Source organism: Boleophthalmus pectinirostris, unplaced genomic scaffold, assembly GCF_026225935.1.
Source record: "Boleophthalmus pectinirostris isolate CB_2022bp ecotype Guang Dong unplaced genomic scaffold, ASM2622593v1 HiC_scaffold_1, whole genome shotgun sequence".
Classification (NCBI taxonomy): domain Eukaryota; kingdom Metazoa; phylum Chordata; class Actinopteri; order Gobiiformes; family Gobiidae; genus Boleophthalmus; species Boleophthalmus pectinirostris.
Genome location: NW_026570970.1, coordinates 23495344 through 23509350, shown reverse-complemented (window position 1 = coordinate 23509350; position 14007 = coordinate 23495344). Strand labels below are relative to the sequence as shown.

The window sequence follows — 14007 nt, the reverse complement described above, 5'->3', positions numbered from 1 at the left end:
TTTCTGCTAAAAGACAATAAAAAGACCAGTTTTTACTTAACCAGATTAAAAATATCATTGATAGAGAAATGATTTCTATATGAAATCACTGCTGCCTTAAATTATGTCCACTCTACTGTTAGGTGTCATATTGTCTAGACCAGGTTTAGTCCTGCTTTTAGACCTGGTTTATCCCTGGTTTAGTCCTGGTTTAGTCCTGGTTTATTCCTGGTTTAGTTTTGGTTTAGTCCTGTTTTAGTCCTGGTTTAGTCCTGGTTTTAGACCTGGTTTAGTCCTGATTTAGTCCTGGTTTAGTCCTGTTTTAGTCCTGTTTTAGTCCTGGTTTTAGACCTGGTTTAGTCCTGGTTTAGTCCTGGTTTTAGACCTGGTTTAGTCCTGGTTTAGTCCTGGTTTAGCCCAAAATGTGAAAACAGGAAAATCCCGCCGTGTAATCCATTTATTTCAACAAAGTAACTGTAATCCAATTACCACTCACTGAAACAGCAACTGTAACTGAATACAGTTACTCATAAATTGTACTTTGATTACGTAATCCCAGTACATGTAACTCCCCAACACTGAAGATACAACATTCACTAGTAAATACAATTTAACCTGAACAGAACTAAGAAACCACATAGTTCAAAGTTCTTAAAGGTTCTATATTAAGCAAATTTTACTTTTGTGAGGTTTAAGCCATGTTATGATATTGTTTCCTCATCAAAAACATATCTGGAGTTGTGTTTTGCGTCACTCACACATGCAACAGTACTTCAGTTAGACATAAACATCATTAGTAGAGCGGTCACATCCACTGGTCTATAGGTTGGCAGTGTGATTCCAGCTCCCACAAAATGAATTCGTCATTGTTGTGTTCTTGGGCAAGACACTTAACCCACCTTGCTCTCAGTGCCTGCCTCCGCTGTTGTATGAATGTGTGTGTGAATGGGTGAGTGGTTCTTTGATGTAAAGTGCTTCGAGTGCCTTGAAGGTGGAAAAGCGCAACATAAATATGTTAATGTAAATACTTTTACACAGAGCAATAGCATCTTGATTAAAAAGAGCATAAAGATGACTAAAACATGCATGAATCACTCTAAATAGAACTTTGAATGGGCAAATTAGCAGGGAAAACAATTATAACATGTTTAAAAAATATTCACAGTCAAATTTGCCTAATATATCTCCTAAATGTGCACTACTTAACTTTTCTGTTGTAGGGATCTGCCACTTACATGTGTACATTAAGGTAAAATTGCATTGCCATGTTTGTGTAATCATTTATTATTCTTTTATTATATATTATTAGTCTGTCTACATCTCCAAAGCTCAGAATGCTCTGTTCCACCTTGTAATGTCATGTAACAGTAGTTTTCAAGTTAACAGCTCCTTTTGCCTTTAGTTCAGTAGAGATTGGCAGTTCCAGGGTTGAAATTATCCAAATGATTCTATTGAAGGTGTGTGGAGTTTAAAAGCACAGTGGAGCACTTCCTGTATTCCTGCATGATCACAAGGTGGAACAGAGTGTTTTCTGTTTGAGAGAAGAACTCAGCCTAAATATGCAGGGTTTGTGTGTTAAACTTGTGTGAATGAAACAAAACGCAACTCCTGGTATGTTTGTGATGAGGAAACAACATTATATAATATACATAATATAACATGAGTCCTTTAAAAATAATGTCTTCAAATTCAATAAGAAGATGTTGAAAATGTTTTCACCACAATAAATCACAGATGAAACTATCAAAGAACAATAATTTCGAAAAAGATGCAAGTCACATGTCCACTAAAGTGTACAGTGTCAATGTAATTTTTATGAGAAACATCCTTGGCACGGTAGACTGACAGACACCCTGGTGCAGATACCTGTGCTGACCCTGGTCATGTCAGCTACACTCTGGGTGGAAGAACTACAACTCCCATAATGCCCTGCACCATACCACCTCATTGCAGTTGTCTAAATACAAGATGTCAAATACTGACAGCCAACAACACCAGGAGAGCCCTTATCCCCTGCCCCCACCCATCTGGCCGTCTGGTACACGATGCATTATTTTGTATGTTTTAGACGCAGAGAGAACATCATGGACAGTGTGGCAGAGTGGTTAGTCTCCAGAGGGCTTATTATAGCGGTCTGTTCTCGCTATAAGGAGAAATGCAGTCATGTAAACTTCCCCTCTGGTATTTGAATCCTGTCACAAGTGAACAATAGATGCATGCGCTGTTGTCTGTGAGGCTTTAGTCAATGCAATGCAAGATTTAATAAATAAAATATATATGTCAAGAATAAGAAATCAGACAAAGAGCTCCTTCTCAGACCTCTAAGCTTTTCCACAACACTACGGGAGCTTGTAGGTCAATCTAGAAGACATAAACATAAACACTGTCAATACTAATGCTAAGACAACATGCACTATTGCTTTGCTGGTGGACGGTAAACCATTTGCCTGTCGCTAAAATGTTCCACAGTATGTCATTAAACTAGGAATGTAACAATAATTGAAATATCGTATCATCAAAAGTCTTAATAATATCGTGGGCTGTCACAATATATCGAATTACAAGTTCCTTTGCATGTTTTTATAGTAGCAACAGCTTATAAACAAACACAGGGAACTACATATCCCATGATTCATTTCAGTGCAGACAACATGAAGAGATATGATTTTACTTAAATTCTTGGTATTATAATGGTAATAATTTGCACCAAAATCTTGTCAATGGTAAGCAAAAAAAATCTACACTTATATCAGTCTCTTCAAAATATCACAATAAATATTGTAGTGTGAGATGCATATTTTGATAATATCGTATCTTGAGATTTGGATATTATACATTCAACCCATTTAAATACCTGAAAAAATGTTTTATATTAGCAGGATCGCATCTCCACAGATCTGACCTGGAACTTGAACAAGTGACGGCACCTGCTGATCTCATATACTGCGGAACTTTCAAAGGAAACAACACCCAGAAAAGTTACATATTGAACCTTTAATGTCATTTTATACAACTAAATACTGCTCAATCAAGGGCCGTTTAGGATCCATCATTCCCCAACAACATAACGCCAGTGTTAATTTGTATTATTTGATGAGAATGTTCATTTTAATTGCGTGGTTTCTATGATCAATTCCAAATGTTTATCTGATTGTCAAAATGGTTTACTATCAAGAGAAGGAACCGAGGCAACTCAAACGTTACCACCAATACAGAGCTCCAAGAGAATTAAGCAGCACAGACACGGCCACTGCTAGTCACGTGACACTGGGGTCAGAGGTCAAGGGGGTCCCACTCAGTCCCTGTGATGTCTCGGCTCCTGTCTTACTGAATGAGTCCCTGCTGCAGTGGAGAGTGGACTCTTTCTGGTCCACTGCGTCTGTTTAATAAGTCCTCCCAGCATCAAACGCCTCAGAGCAGCATTTCCTCATCCAAATATTATTCAGCCAAAGTCAGCCTGGAGCACTGGAGGTGGTTTTAAAAGTTTGTACAGAAGATATAGTAGCAGAGAGGGACAAAACTTATAAAATGGTAGCACCTAAATAATCTTAAAGGTACACTATGTAACTGTACTGCTGGAGGATATGTCACCAGCTCGTCTCCACAGAAAAGTTAGAGTTTTACCTGGAAAGTTCAACAGTATGGCATTAAACACATTCATCTACTTGGAGACATCACAAAGGCTGGTCAGACCTGTGGAAAGGCAATCCTGCTGAATCTGTGCATCATTCGTTCATTTGTTTTTCAAAATAAAACCAAAAATAAGAAAATGAAAAAATGATTTTCTTCATTATATGTCTCCAAAATCAAAATGAAAAAAAAAAAAAAAAAAAAAAGGATAACGATTTGTGTCCCACTTTTGTGACTTAAACTGCGATGTTGGACTTTCAAGCCATATACGGACTGAACCTGGACTAAACCGGTCTCAGTCCTGGTCTCAGTCGCGATCTAGTCCCGGTCTCGGTCCTGGTCCTGATCCCGGTCTAGTCCCGGTCTCGGTCCTGGTCCTGATCCCGGTCTAGTCCCGGTCCTGGTCCCGGTCTGCTCCCATTCTGGTCCTGGTCTCAATTCTGATCACCTGACAGTCTGCTCGGGTGCACTTCCAGGCCCGTCCCGACACTCAGTCCTGGTTCAGTCCTAGTTTAGTTGTGGTTTAGTCCTAGAGTAGTCCTGGTGTAGAACCTGTTTTAGTCCTGGTTCAGTGCTGGTTCAGTCCTGGTTCAGTCTAGGTTCAGTCTTGGTTCAGTCCTGGTTCAGAAAGGACTGGTTCAAAAAAAAACAAAAACAAAACCAAAAAAAAAAAACAATGATTATCTGTTTTTTTTTTTTCATTTTGGTTTAGGAGACAAATAATGAAGAAAACTGTTGTTTTTTAATTTTCTTATTTTTGGTTTTATTTTGAAAAACTAATGAACGAATGATACGCGAATTCTGCTGTCACTAAGAAAGAATGTTTTTTTCTTTTCTTTCTTTCTTTTTTTTTTTTTTTTTTAAGATAATCCACAATTAATATGTTTAAAGATGCATTGTGTAACTTTTTTGGTAGAGAGTCTGCTACCTGCTTCATAAGAATTTTATTGCCCCATAACATTCAACTTTTTTATTTCCATGGAGACAAGAATGCCACCAGGCCAAGTTATGGGTCAGATCTGTGAAGAGGCAAGTCCACCCTTTATTTCTAAGCAGTAACAACTAATTGCTTAAATATTTGAGTTCAAGTTCAGTGCCATAGTTGCAAAGTGCACCTTTAATGTCATACTGTGGAACATTCCAGGTTTCTAATGAATACTGAAATTCTGTAAAAAAAAAACAAAACAAAAAAAAAAAACAACAAAAAACAAGAATTACATTGGCTTGTTTTCTTTAAAAAATGTTTAACTATGACACTCTTCCTGCTGATTTTTGCTCACATAAACATGACCTGTTCTTAAGGGTTATTCCCCAAAAGGCAATCGTATGGAGGAAACTAAAAACAAATCGCTGTAGCCCGGGGTTGACCTGAGAACTGCCGTTAATTAAATGAAAAGGATGAAAGGCGCATGTCCTTGTAGATATCAAAGCCTCACCATCATATTTGGAAAAAAAATTTATATGTAGGCCAATTGTTTCCATTCCTTTCACACAGAGTCAACCTGGTGCTGAGAGCTGAAGCACCTCATGCACAAAGCAGATTCAGCCAATGGGGAATGTTGAGGTCAAAACAAACACGGTAAGATTTACATAAATACAGAAGGTTTTCTCGTGGGTGAGAATTAAAACACTCAAGTAGAAAATATGTCTCTTTGATTGTTTTCTGTGTGACCTGCCTAGGGACAACAGATGGAAATCGAGGAGACGGGATGTGGCTCCAGGTCCGGGATGTGGCTCCAGGTCCACTTTAGTCTTTGTAAAGTTTTATCAAAGCGTTCTGGCTGGCCAAGTAATTGTTATTGCCCTTGTGGCTGTTAGACTCAATACTAACATTACTCATTGATCATAAAGTTATTCTCAACTATTGTGATCACTTATTAAACTTGGATCTTGATTCATATAATTCCAAAGAATTCACAGTGAGTTCAAATGAAAAATAATGAATCAGATGCCCCCCTCTGCGTTGTTCAACTTTACCTCTTGTTCTCCTCCATCTCTGCTCCTTTCTCTTATAATTAGATTTGTCTGTAACCTTCGTGCTTTCACATCGCTTTGTCTCACAGGAACGCTTGATCCTCACCGCCACCCATCTCCTCACAAATGGGATTTTCAGCCCACCACAAGTCCACTCTAATACTAATGTAACATGGGGTAGGAAGAAGGCCTGTGTAGCGTTGGTGTAAAAATATATAAATAAAACTCCTGCTGTGCCTCCATTATGACTAGCTCTTTGCAGAACTTGTGTAAGTACTGTGAGGAAAGGGCAAATCTGTCAATGAAAAGCGGTATGGCTCCTCTCTTCCAGTGCCTCCGAAGGCCTGTTCCTTCAGCTCGTCAGATGTATTTTTAAGCAAAGTCTAAAGCTAACATGAAAATGAGAGCCAGCCTGCCTCTCTGTTGAATCAGTGAGATATGTTCTTCTACAGCCCTGGGGCACACACTCTCACCGCCTCCTCCTCATTTCCAAATCCACAGCCTTGTCTACTTTTTAAACACCAATTAATAAAAGTTTGAACACACTTATGGACAGTTGATTCTCTGCCAAAAGTTTAAAAAAAAATGTTATGTCTTTTCAAAATATACAGATGTTGTGAATTTTTCATTTAACATAAATCCTACAGAAAACCATCTCTGCAAAAATTTACAGGTCATATCTGTGGAGAGCTGAGCCTGCACACAGTAAGAATGAATGTTTGTCAAGGTATTCATTCCAGTACTGACACAATTACATTTTATTAGGTTTGATTAAATACATTAAATACCCTACTGTGAAACATTCCATAAAATCTTCACAGCGACAAGCATAGACAGAAAATTTACACAATTATGCCTGTATTGCTGGTCATGGAACATAGGAGTTACACGTAGGTTTTATGAGAAGCAAAACAGAATTGAGTCAAGATCATCAAAAATTTGGGATGTAACAATAATCGAAATATTGTGATATTGTATTGTCAAAGTTCTCACAATAATATCGTGGGCCATCACAATATACACAAGTCTCTTTGCTTTAATTAAGAGTTATGGTGCAGCAATAGCTAAAAAAAAACAAAACAGAGGGAACTACATAGACCATGATCCTTTGCTCCATTTCAGTGCAGACTACAAGAAGAAATAACAGTTCTAAGCACTTTTAAGTCTTAGTTCTTTGGATTAAGTCTTGTCAAGGCATTTTAAGAAGAAAAAGTAAAATATTAACAGCTGTGTTCTTACCCTCCACAAAATATCACAATAAATATCATACCGTGAGATGTATATTCGTGAAAATATCATACAGAGAGATTTGGATATTGTTACATCCCTAATTGTGAGCCTCCCCATCATATCATGAGTTTTCCCACCATATCGCAATAAATATCGTACTGTGAGGTTCATACTGTGATGATATCATATCGTGAGACTTGAATATCCTTACACCCCAATTAAAAATTAAAGCATATTTACAATGATCAAATAATTAGACTAAGCTAATACAAATTCAACAAGTGTATTCATGATTTGGAGATGAATTTCAAAAGAATGTTGTGCACGTTAGTCTTCTTTCACCAAGTCTCCAAACCACTACTTTAAAGGTGCACTATGCAACTTTTTTGGTTGGGGGTTCGTCACCTGCTTGTTTCTATGGATATGTCATTGTTCTGCCTGGAATGTTCCACACAATGACAATAAACAGCTCTAAAGCTCTAAAGCTCAAAAATACCTAGAAAAACAAGCATTCTGACTACGAGGGAGGTTGCCTCTCCACAGATCTGACCTGTACCTTGATCTTGTTTCGTCTCCATGAAGATAAAAAGTTTTAATACCATACTGTGAAACATTCCAGACAGAGCAATAACATCTTCAAGCAAAAAAGTATTTGACAGACCCCCCCCACCAGAAAAGTTATACAATGCACCTTTAAACATTTAGGTCTCAAATGAGAGTCTCTGATGTCTGCACTTTTTGCTTCCCTTTTCCAGCCTGTCTCTCATCCACTTACAGTAAAGCCAGATTGATGAAATTGGGGGTGAAAGGGCCTGCCGGTGGCCACTGATCCCATTACTAAACCTGCTTTCCCGGTGCGGAGGTCAACCTGCAGCAGAGGCGATGCCAAGGGAGCGTGTGTATGCCTTTTGTTGCTATGTGTATTTAGGAAACATTCAACACCAATGTCTACTCTGTGTGTGTGTATGTGTGTGTGTGCATGCGTGTGTGTAGGGGAGATTAATGGCTTGTTGAGCACTACATCTCATGGAGGCCAGACCACATATTACGTTGAAGCACTTGTGGCCGAAATAACAGCCCGTCTAGGTGGAGATACAGTTTTCTCATTCTGGTGATGGAGTTCATGGGTCGTCTGCGATATAAACGTAAAGATACAAGAAAGAAATATTAGCTCGCTGGCAGACTACAGAAGACAGAGGAGGAGTTAAAAGTAAAAAAGAGATATTGAGTGGAAATCAAAGAGTAGACAAAAAGAGAATTAAACAGAAAGATGTCGACAAGTCCCTGCCCCAAACTGGTGATTTATCTTGACAATGCTGTGCAGCGGTTATAAATCTGTCAAGAAGAACCAATGTGAAACCTATAGGAAGCTACTAGCACATAATGAAATGCCTATGGTAATGGAGACACACGCACAAACACAGTTGGGTAATAGGAAAAAAGTCCGGTAAAGAATCCAGTAGTCACAGTCATGTTTGTTTTTCATAATCATTGTAACTCTATTAAAGAGGCACTGGTAACTTTTTAGTGGAGGGTCTGTCATTTGCTTGTATGCCTTTAATGTTACACTGTAGAGCATTAAACTCGTTTATGAAAAATGGTAAAAGGTCACATTTTTATATAGCTTTTTTCCACCTTCAAGGCACTCAAAAAGCTTGACATCAAGAGAATAACAACAACAGCATTCATCTGTGGGAGCTGGAATCGTAACGCTAAACTGTGGTTCAGTGGTTCTGACCGCTCTATGTGATGTCGAGAGTGGGATTCCAACCACCAACCATCGCATCAATGGAAAAACACTAACTGAGCTACTGCTGATGCAAAATCTAAAAAACACAAATATGCAAGATAATGAATAACTTGAATGCTACTGTGGAACATTCTGGAATAACATCTTCATGGAGACAAGCAGTTGACAGACTCCACATTTTTAAATACAAGGCTGTATTTACAAGCATTTACATTTCTGGTAGTGCAAATTAAAGGTGCACTGCATAACATTTATAGTGGAGGGTCCGCCACTTGCCTGTCTCCATGAAAATCTTATTGCTTTTTCTAGAGCAGCGATTTTCAATAGGTGAGACCCGCCTCCCCTGTCAAAGAGCCAATGGAGAGGCACAACCCACACGGACTAAACCAGGATTGAACTAGGACTAAAACAGGATTAAACAGAACTAAACCAGGATTAAACAAGAACTAAACCAGGACGGAGTTTCAAGATGGGCCCAGATGTGCGCCTGCGTAGACTGTCAGGTGACCACATGTGAAAGGACCGGCACAGAGCTCCACGCCTCACAGGGGTAAGCGCAGCTGTTGTCCGATCGGTCTTTGCGGACGCCCTGCTCCACAGGCTTGGGGTTCTCCTGCTCTCAAGTCCAAGATTAGTCCTGGTGTAGTCCTGGTGTAGTCCTGGTGTAGTCCTGATGTCCCACTGATGTTCAGTGATGTTAAAGTAGCCTCAAATAGGCCTGCATGAAGTTGGAAATGATTTGCTGTTGCAAAAATCATCATCATCATTGCCAGGAACACAAAAGATGCATTTACTTCAAAGGCATGTGTGGGGTAAGGCAGGCGGAAGGGAGTTTGGGCAAGGGGGGAGACTCACATTCACCCAATTTGAAAATCCCTGGTCTAGAGTGTTCCACAGTACTGTACAGAGAGAGTCGCCCCTATTCACAGAAGGAATTATTGTATTTGTGAGGAATAGAAAAACCTGTGATTGTGTGCAAGTAAATGCTAGACAGATATGTTTGATGCCATACCATGGAACATTCCAGGCAACGCAATAATATCTCCATGGAGACAAGTAGGTAGCAGACTCCTCACCAGAAGTGCAAAATTTTGTTGTCTTAAAATTTCTCAAAGCCTAAATTGGGATACAGTGTGTTATACTGTATAACGAATCAGGTCTGGAGTTTAAAAAACACAGAGGAGCTTCATGGTTACAGCATACATTCGGGATATATTTGATGAGAATACAAAATCTTGAGTATCACATGGTTAAATTCACATGTAGCACCATTTCCCTATAGGCCCAGCTGATGTGTGTCCCCATTGTTGTGGCATTCAATGGTCTTTCCTCAACGCGCTTTGGGAAATGTTGCGTTGCTTAATATTGCTGCATATCAACAGGGAGAAGATATAAAAAGGACATTTGTACAAGCAGAATGCTGAACTTCTTTCGAATTGTGTAAAAATGAAAAAATATGACTTTCTTTTGTTGGTCCATTTTGCTTGACAGGGAGGTCTATATGCACTCTCTTCAAAAAACATTGGCTGTCTGCTGTTTTATAGGCCGGACGGGGAGGGTATGGAGCTTTGAATTCAGTGCTGTCTCAGTGGAATGCGTTTGAAGATGATAAAGCGCCTTTTTGCCCTCAACAATAGTTTAACGTCATGTGGCTAAGTTTGGACCAGCTGTCATACTTTCAATGTTTTGCCAGACAATTTTGCAGCTTTATGTTGTACAATGCCCACTGGCCAGTTCACAACAATGGTCAAAGATCTATTTACAATAGAACGACATTGCATATTTCTCTGACATCGCATTTTTGTATTAGAATGGATCAGTATTTTTTAGTTTGAAATTTCTGGAGTTTGCTGCTTGTACAAATAACAACAGAATTGTGCCTTAAGGAAATATGCATATATCCCATTCTATAGTTTTTAATATTTTGAGTTTCACAAAAATACTGCATGTTGAAATGTAATCAAGTACAATCCAAAGACAAAAACATAATCCAGTTCACTATGATGAAATACAAGAAAGATACATTTATAACTGAAGTAAATGCAGCTCCTTGTATTGTCAGTTCCTCCTGTGTCTATGAGGGGCAGTAGTGAGCAGCAGGTTGAGATCAGGTCACAGATGCTCTATGGTCTGTCTACAAGTCCCGGATGAGCCCAGGGCACACATACATGCACAAAGACACCAGATCTGGCAACTCAGTGCACTGCTCCGATTCAACAGTGGGGCAGCGGAAGTCTCCAGTTCAGAGCCAGAATTCAGTGTAAGTACCACAAAGGGGGGCAGTAAAGGGCACCAGTTCAGTCTCACACAAGCCAGCCATTTGGAAGAATTTCAGCAACATCAGTTAAGCTCTTGTTCCTGGGCAGATCATCTTATTAAATCTAATTTTCATACGTTTGTCAAATGTAAACTGTATGTAAAGTGTAAAATGTAACGCAAGGACATCTTAGTTAGTTAGTTAGTTAGTTAGTTGCTTAAAGGACCCATATTATGCTATTTTTACATCTCTGTGATAATGTTTCCTCATCACAAACATACTTAGAGTTGTACTTTGTTTCATTCATACATGTTTAACATGTTTAGCCTGAACTCTTCTCTCAAACAGAAAACACGCTGTACCACCTTGAGAAGTCATGTGGTACCACTGCTTTTAAACTCCATACACCTTCACTAAAATAATTTGGATAATTTCAGCCCTGGAATTGTCAGTCTGTACTGAACTAAAGGCAAAAGTTAGCTGTTAACTTCAAAAATATCACCTAATGACATCACAAGGTAGAACAGAGCATTTTGAGCTTTTGAGGTGTAGACAGAATAATAATAAAGGATTACTCAACACAATGAAACAAAACACAACTCCAGGTATTTTTTTTTTTTAATTAAGAACAATACACAATACACATTCCATTAGACATATCAACACCTGTTGGTTCTTCTTATTTTTCATTAAAAATGGTTAACCTGACTTCCCCTCTCCCATCCCTCCCCCCACCCACTTGCCACCAACCAGTTGTATACTGTTATGACAAATATATACTATACTAATAGAGTGAATCAAGTATTATTTTGTAATTATTTTTTCCAGATCTTTTATTAGTTGAGTCCACAGTTGTATTAGGCGCTGCATTATTAATCTGTGCTGAAGATCCATGTTCCATATAAGCAACATCCATAAAACGAAGCCAATGAGTAAATGACACATCATTACTCTTCCCTCTTTGAGCTATAATCTTCTTTGCTGCTGTGAGACCTGCCAGCTGGATTTTACATGTCCTTTTCTGAAGAGATATTTGTGAGTCATCATCCAAAATGTGTACTGCTGGATCCATTGGTAGTTCGACTCCTATTAATTCACTAGTTAGCCACTTTCCCCCAAAGTTCCTGAACTGCTGGACATTCCCATACAGCATGAATAAAGGAACCTACAGTCCCCAGGAGACAAAAGGAGCAGTAAGGATCAGATGCTAACCCCATCCTATGCCTCACAACTGGGGTTAGGTATGCTCTATGGCAATATTTCAAATGTATATAACGGTGGTTGGCGTTTTTTGATGTTCCCTCAATATTACGCCAAATTAATTCACAGTTTTGAACAAGTCACTTGGTAGCTCTCCTTCCTATGCTTTCATTTCCACTGAGGGCACTGTACAATCATTCAATAACTGATCATATATATATGACACTATTCTTTTAGGGGCTTCCCATAATAATTTTGAGATGGGGTGATATTCCCCTTTCACTTCCCAGGGAACTTTGTAGATTTTACATGCAACTCCAGGGATGTTTATAATGAGGTACCAACATTATAACATGGCTTAAAGTTCAGAAGAGTCAGTTTTATGTAATATAAGACCTTTAAAAATGAGTATTTTGCCAATTTAATAAAAATAGGCCTAGACATTTCTGATTTCAAATTATATCAGCAAGTTAAACACGGCGGAAGTAAATGAACCTTAACAATTGTATGAAATCTGAACTTTACCCAGAGATTACCCAAGTCAATTTCTTCCACTGTCTTGTGCAATTTAAATTTCAGATAATATATTAAAATGACTATTTCTTTGCAAGTATGGTCCAGGAACATTAACTAAAGATATGAAACAGGGAAATATGCAGCCTATAAAGCCAAAGATAGCACTACAATGATAATATTTACCCAGGCCACAGCTCTAGCCACAAAAACACAAACAAGATAGTCCAAAACTCATTCATATACTTCCACTGTCAAATCCTCATCCACAGCCCAGTGCACAGATAAGAGATGCCCTGATCGACAAAGCCTTTTACATGGAGGTTTATGTGTGAACGGCGGCCATATTTACAAGTGTTAACAAATAGCTGCAGGGGAGACAGCGTGCAGCAGAGTCAGGGGAGTGGGAGGCGCGGAGCAAATCAACTCTATGAAAACGGTGACCTAGCGCAGACCCCCTGACGATAGGCTGCACAATGCTACAAAAGCAGGGGACCATGTTTGTGTCACAGGATCTTCCAATATTCATACATTACATTTTCCGACTTAATTGGAAACTGTCAAAGAGCATAGGGGTTGAGTGGCGTCAAGGCAGCAGCTGGACTGTCTCCCCGTGGCTTATGAGATGCAATAAAGACAGGGAAGAGGAAAGAGCCAAGAGTGGAGCGGAGTGCCCAATGAAAAGCAATTCAGAGTCAATGGGAGTCAAAAGGACATTATTGAAATAGTGAGGAGAGTAAACCTGTAAAGCAGAGATTGTTAAAGACGACTGCTGCTGCTGCTGGGTTATAGCTCCAGAATGCTCCACTGTGATCTCTGTAAAAACCTGTTTATTTGAGGCCACATATTCAATAGTTCAATACACTGGGTGATTAAAGAGGCACTATGTCACTTTTCTGGTGGAGGGGTCTGCTACCTGCTTGTCTGCATAGTGCTTTTTCTATGTTTCACATCATGGCATTTCTATTTTTATAGCTCAAAAATACATTGAAAAACATGCATTCTTACAAAAGAGTCACCTCTCCACAGATCTGTCCTGTAGCTTGACTTGGTGGTGCTACCTGCTTATCAAGTAGTTTGATGACATATTTTGGAACATTCTAGGCAAAGGAATAATATCTCCATGATTATATTTTATTTTTTAAGGATAGACAACTAACAGAGTTTTACTGTGAGTAATATTGTGTTACAAGTAAATATTATATAATTATGTTGATTAAACGGCAGCAGGATGTAGCCGAATTCATCAGGCGGTTTCACTTTGTGGAAACCGTCTGACCTTGCAGCATTAGAATGAATTTGCTCGACGGCAGGTGGGTAATTTTTTTATTTAACCAATCACTGCTATTTGATCGTGACATACGTAATGCGCTGCTAACAGGGCTAACTCGTATATTAAGCTTTTCCCAAATCCCATAGGAAGAAGGGCAATAACGTCTTTCCCCTTGATAAAATTCACCAAACATTCTCTTTG

At 39.0% G+C, this 14007-nt stretch overlaps 1 protein-coding gene across 1 annotated transcript in view; it reads right to left on the bottom strand.

Moving 5' to 3' along the window:
• LOC110156208 (receptor tyrosine-protein kinase erbB-4-like) overlaps positions 1 to 14007 on the bottom strand; it is a 259988-nt gene that overhangs the window by 196263 nt on the left and 49718 nt on the right. The gene's annotated exons all lie outside the window — the stretch shown is intronic.